Genomic DNA, 6,270 nt, shown 5'->3' with positions numbered 1-6,270 from the left:
TTATATTTCAACATTTGAACATCATAGAAAATTTACAAGTCCCCCTTTTTATAAGGGAATATTATATTTGTACTTACTATACCTAAACTAAATCAAACAATATATGTTTTTAATTTAAACAGTATTTTATCATGAATAACATAATTAGGATTAGGCAGCAGGCAATGCCTATATAAGCCTTCTTTAAGGTACAAGGTAAAGTCCACATAATTATACACACAAGAAATTACAATATAGAGATGAAGTAAAAGAATAATAAGTCATTCCAAATATAATGATTATATAAGTATTTTGATTTCTTGATATGAATAATAGGCTAACAAAATAGAAATGTGGGGTGGTTAATGGGATCTAAATGACATACAAAAGAGAAAAAATGAAATAAAATAAAAAATAGTGAAAGAAAAACGAATAAGTAAAACAGGAAATAGAAAAAAAAAGATTGAGAGTACCGACTCAAACATGATAAGAATAGACATACATAACAAATACACATGTATTAAATGCATTTTTAAAATCTTTTGCTTTCTATAATATATTTCTGAACATATTCAAAAATCTTTGTTATCTTTGAACCCAAGAGTCTCATCACCACTCATCAATAACTTTAATGATATGGGAACTTGTAGTTGCATTGCATTTATTGACTTTAAAAGAGCAATTCTTTGTATTGAGTACTGAACACATTCAAAGAAAAAATTATAAGCATTTTCATCAGGGTGATCACACAAATCACAAGTAGCATCATCTCGTAGAAATTGACTATGTAAGTCAAAATTTAGATTACTAGCATTATTTCTCAATTTTTGCATTGCGTTTACCATGATTAAACAGTTTATTTGGTTTATTGTAGTACACATTTTTTATAGCAGTTTTAAATTATGTTAAAGTAGGAAGGTTTCTAATATGGGCAAGTAGGTCATTCCATAGTTTAATTGTTGAAGGTACAAAGCTATTCATATTTGATGAGGTCCTAACTTGAGGAAGAATAAATTTAAGATTATCATAGTTTCTCAATTGATATAAATTTTGTGGAGGAATGAAAGGCATCAAAAGTTCATGAAGATATTGAGGGGCAATTTCATATACTATTTTGTAAAATGAAATAAGTTTATGAACTTTTCTTCTGGTTGATAAGCTATCCCAGCCCAATTCATCATGTAGTGCTGACCTGGAAGAATTTACTCTCATTCCAGTGATTATTTTTGCTGCAGAAACCTGAACATTCTCTAGTAAATTAGATTCTCTTTATGTACAATTATCCCAAACTAAATTACCATATTCAATAACAGGGCGAATAAAAGAAAAATAAATTTTAATCAAAGATTGTCTATTTAAAGTATATTTCAGCATACGTAAGATGTTTAGTCTATTAGATGCCTTTTCATGAATATCTAATATGTGTGATCTCCAAGTGCCATCAGATTGAAATTTTAATCCTAAATCAGTATGATTTTCTGTGTTCATAACTTCCGGACCATTATAACCATATTTTACTTTAGGATGTGAGATATGTTTTCTTGTGATATCTAGACTGATTGATTGTTTTTGTGGATTAAAATCCACAGCCCATTTTATAGACCATTGCTTTATTTTCTCAAGATCATTTGTTAGTGAATTATCATCAACAATAACATACACAGAGGTGTCATCCGCAAAAAGTCTTACACTATTTGACAGATCATCAGATATGTCATTTATATATAACAAAAACAAAAATAGTCCTAAGACAGACCCTTGCGGAACTCCAGAATTTGTATTTCTGAAAGAAGTAAATCCATCTACGACAACTTTTGAGATCTATTAGTTAGATAGTTATTAACTCATTTAATGATTTGTTCAGATATACCGTAGAGTTTTAACTTAGATATAATACCTTTGTGCCAGACTCTATCGAAGGCTTTAGATACCAGAGGTGGGATCAGGTGCCTAGGAAGAGTAAGCATCCCCTGTCGACAGGTCACACCCGCCGTGAGTTCTATATTTTGATCAAGTAAACGATATGCACAATGCAATGCGTTTTTGAAAGGTGAAGATAACGACTCATAACGTCTTCTTTTTTATATTTTACATGTACAATATGTATATGATATATTGTTGTGAAAAGTTTGAGCGGGAATGTGACTGTGCGTGAATTATGTAGGTATCGTGTAGTAAAAATAGTATTCTTAGTATTTCATTATTTATAAATGTGAAGTATCAATTCCATGTAATTTCAAACTAAAGGAAATGCATTTCTGAGATATCTGCACAAAGAATACTTCCAGTCATGTCGTTTGACTTAGGAAATGAAAGCTCAATCCTGAAATAAAAGTTACTTTTAGATTTCTGTTATTTCGGATCTTTTAGTCGATCTCTTAAATATTGTGACTAAATCGTGTATTTGATTACCCTTAATTACTAGGGTAAATCTCACTAAGAAATAAAATAGGTAGATATTTCTAAACGAAACAGACAATCCATACTATGTACTAACGGACAAAGAAAATGTCTGAATAGCGACAAATGCACATCAAAGAAAGCTCTGAAAGAGAAAATCTAATGTTTTCTATTGTCGTTCCAGCACTGTGATACCAGGTAGTTTATTTCACGTGAGATTCCGCGTCAGAGTACATTAATTTTTTTTTTTCTAAAACAACACTATCTAGAAATTTGGTCGTTTTATTTTTCTGTAGAAAAATTAATTGTCTATGATTTAAATCAGGGAAGGCACGCATTTTAAATTTATTTTAGTTATATATTTTTTTATAAGGAAACATTTGAAATGTGAAACTGTGGCCATCTTTTGACGCGACACAACAGAAAGATAGAAAAACATACCCAGATCGGATTGTTTTGTACTACCACTAACACAAATTAAATGGGAAGGTAACTCGTGCTCCCTTAACTTTGTACCCACAGGCGATTTCTAACCGATCACGTCAGCATGCAATAGCATGCAAGTTTTGCAGCCTTCTCGTGACAGGCCCAAACTGAACTGTTACTTACAAGCTTGTAATCAAAAAGAAGGAATCGATCTCCAGTATTTTCTTATAATATGTAATTGGTGTGTTTACTATCGGATTCGCACTGAAAAATAATATTCGCAATCATGTTTTTAATAATGAATATTTTCAGCAAAAAAGTTTTGAAATCTGTAACACTCTGTTAACTGTAAATTGATTTGAATTAACCACGTGTATGTAGTTTATGGTCGATTGAATTTAACCTCCAACAGAGTACGTGCAGAAAGGCATCCTTTATTAACATGACGTCTAATTATGGAAATTTTGAAAATTGAACTGAAAAAGAAGAAAGCCGTAATCCTGGCGGAATATGAGTCGTCATGGAAATATCTTTAACAATGAGAGCCAAAGTGCAATGTGATCAGAGTTTTTAGTATCACTCAAAGTTTATTTTTGTGTTGTCGTTTGTGCTGATGATAAGCAGCGGTACGCAGGCAAATTTTCACAATCTGTGCTCCGTTACATTACTGTCATTAGCACAATAGATATTTAACGCTTATATATCCACGGCATAAATGTCACCGTGCTTGTCAGAACGTTTAACGTCCTTCTCGAGAATAATTCACCCATATAGGCCTTTCCGAAAACGTGAGTTATCTCTCTTTGTATTCTTACATTTAGTGTGAATATGACAACTTCCGGGTAGTAACACAGTCAGACTGCTCATATATTATTAGTATGGGCGCTGTTCAAAATCGAGAACAGTTGAAATCATTTGTACGAGTGAGTTAGAAAATGTTAATGGAAAAAAAGAAGAAGAATTTCTTGATCGAGTCGGGAGTGATTTTCGGGGGGAGGGGGGATTTTAAAAATTAAATTGGAAATCACCCAGACATTCATTTGTTTACATATGTATCCAATAACGACTGACATAATTATTTTGTAGGCAATTTTTTTTATTATAGATATTTAAAACGTCGAGTGCCTGTGGTGAGAAGATCTTGCATACATGTAAAATGCCCCCCCCCCCCCTCTTTTCAAAATAAAAGAAATCAATTAAAATAGGAAATCAACGCTTTCATTGTTTTATCAGGGCTAAATTTATTCCACCACCACCAATCGACTCTTTCAAAAATAAACCAGATTGCAATCATTGGGTAACTTTCTTCAAAGTACCTGGACGTGGACGTGCAAATCATTTTGTACACTGCAGCATGAAGCTAGGATTGTTAATATCAACTGATATGTTTAAAATGCAGTAAAATAGGTAACTAAATAATATTTTTTATTAATTTTGTTGAATATTGCTAGACTGATATAAATTATTTTTCATAGACCTGTGTGATCCCGGAAGGGGGGGGGGCATATTCTCAAATGTACTCTCTGGGGGATAGGTAAGTTTACCCCCCCCCCCCTAATACAATGCTTTTGACGTCTCTGTATCTTCCCTCTTTTATTCGTTTTAGCCCCCTTGAAATCTATTTGATTATGTATAGGCACGTATCGTGTCATAAAAGAAATTGCAATGACAGATTTAGACACCCCCTTTCGCCACAAATTTACAAAATAATTTGAGTAAAACTCCGAATATTTTACTCAAAATGGCTGTATTTACAGGTACATACTCTTGCCGACTATAAATTCAGGGTGTTCAATTATACGTTATTTTATTTTCAAAGCATTGCATGTCAGTTTAAAGATGGTTTGTGACGACGAAATTCTTTATGGTTATACTTGTATTTGAAACTGTATAAAATTTGTGGGCAGACAGCTGGAAATCTGTCAGTGGTCTCTGCTTCATTTACAAATTTTACTCACCAATCGAAGGAGATGAACATTTTCAGAATCCAGATGTGTCAGTCCGACATACCTAGACGTACATCGTGGCAGAACTTTCATCACTGAATGTACTACATTGATATTGAACAAGTAACTTCTGATATTTTATTATAAATCTGACTGTATTAAAACACGGGCTAAAGATCCTGAGGAAATGTATGCAATATATGATATATACTAATTTCAGTTATAAAACACGTGAAATCCTGGAAAATAGGGGGGTGGTGGTAGTTAGAATAATCTTACTGCGTCTCGGGACAGGCCCGTCGTAGGAAATTACATCAGTTTAACGATAGAACATCCTATCGGAGAGGGGGGGGGTGTCCTCCTCTACTTACAACATTAATTTTCTATTATTTTTACAGGCAAAGTTGGTTATTTTCACGTGTATGAAGTAAACCTATGCATTAAGATCTTTTATTAACGTTAACATGTTTGTTGGCGTGATTACTGTAAAATTATACAGCATTATCTTTGCGGCCTTCTGCACTGTTGATAATGACGCTTCTCGAATATACTACCCGGAAGTCTTAACCTACTGTTACGCAAGCGTACTACGTTCCGGATCAAGGAAAGATAACTCATGTTTTCGGATTGGCCTGCCGGTGAAGGGCTGCAAATTTTAGGCCTATGCTCGGCGCTAATGGCCTTTGAGCAGGGAGGGGTCTTTATCGTGCCACACCTGCTGTGAAACGGGACCTCGGTTTTTGCGGTCTTTTTCGATTAAGGACCTCCCCATTTAGTCGCCTCTTACGACAAGCAAATGGTACTGAGGACCTATTCTAACCCGGACCCCCATGGGACTTGAATCCTTGATGCCATAAACAAAAAATGTATTTTTTAATTATTGTACAATTATCTCTATATGATATATTGATTGGTTTATGAGAAAACAATACCAGATGATTTCACCAAGACGATTGATGAGATTGGCATGGTGTTGTCAAGTAATTGTTTAGTGTGGCAATAATTGTGTGTTCCATGTATTGTCAATTCAACGAACCGTATATTAGACTGGAAATCTGATATATATATAACGTATCAAACTGAATTGATTTTAGGCAGGGTTCTAACACTTCGTCTTTCTGTAACCTCCATTAATCCATGGGTCCAGGTTTCTGTTTTTAATTCTTGTTTAATATTTTTGGGGGTTAGGCTTCATATATCTTCTTGTTTATAAATTTCTGGGTAGAAATGCGAACATCTATCATATCCACATGAATGTTGAGTATGAGTTGTGATGTGAGAACATTGTTTACAATGCAGAAAGTCACCGACTTGTCGCAAGCTCGCGATACATATGATTATTGCTTTGACACACCCTTCGTAGTTTGTTGCGCTGATATAAATGAAATATTATAAGGATGTCAGACTAATAAACTTCACAATCATTTTTATTGTTGTTTAAGATCTTGCATGGAGATGACTTATCTGTACCCTATACATTGAGAAGGATTATCTAGGATAGTGTATTTACAAAATGTTG

This window comes from Ostrea edulis, chromosome 6 (assembly GCF_947568905.1).
Source record: "Ostrea edulis chromosome 6, xbOstEdul1.1, whole genome shotgun sequence".
Classification (NCBI taxonomy): domain Eukaryota; kingdom Metazoa; phylum Mollusca; class Bivalvia; order Ostreida; family Ostreidae; genus Ostrea; species Ostrea edulis.
The sequence above is the reverse complement of the archived record's forward strand: the minus strand, read 5'-3'. Positions refer to the sequence as shown.